Genomic DNA, 816 nt, shown 5'->3' with positions numbered 1-816 from the left:
CGTAGAACCTTGCAAAATCGAAACCCTACGAATGAAGAATTGGTCTTGTAGTTGTTATGATGTGTCTAAAAGATGTCAAACTCTGTCACTAAAAAACAAGGTCTGAAAGTTCTCTTTGACCAACTGCATGAGACCCCATCTATGGACCGTTAGTTGATCGATGGGCCATCGATGGGGTTGATCGATTTGATCAACCTTAAAATTACTAAGATCTGAGATGACGAAAGTGGAATATGGTTTATTCATTGATTGACGGACCATTCTGTGCATCCATCGTTTCTATCGAAAATCCTCATTTATGAGAACTTAAAAATTATTCTAAGTGTCACATGACGGAAGTGAACTATGGTTTGTCGATTTATTGAAAGGCCCTTTTGCACGTCCATCATTTCAAACTGAGAGGTCTTTATAATTAACACTGAAGATTTTCCTAAGTATCCAACAAAGGGCTCTATTGACAGCCCGTCGATTAATTGAAGGGTCGTCGATAAAGCTCATCTACCGGTATTGCATTTTTGCACAGGACTGTGATTTGTGTGTAATGTTTTTGGTTTGATTGTTTTGTGTGTATAGTAATATTTCTATGAGACTAATAAACTTTTTCCAGGTACAGATTGCTCCCAAACAAGACATCATCTATTCCAGAGGCAGGTCAAAGTCTGTGGCACCGTCCCATCGGATGATTGGCATGTATGCCGATGAGCGGGATCCTCAATACATGTTCCCAGGAACTCGGACCCCTAAACCAGATGCAAGAGCCACTCAGGGAACCCTCAACAAGGTGGCTTCCAGCGTAGTCACTGCCTCCAAGTCTGG

Source organism: Solanum lycopersicum, chromosome 4 (assembly GCF_036512215.1).
Source record: "Solanum lycopersicum chromosome 4, SLM_r2.1".
In the NCBI taxonomy this organism is placed as follows: Eukaryota; Viridiplantae; Streptophyta; class Magnoliopsida; order Solanales; family Solanaceae; genus Solanum; species Solanum lycopersicum.
The sequence above is the reverse complement of the archived record's forward strand: the minus strand, read 5'-3'. Positions refer to the sequence as shown.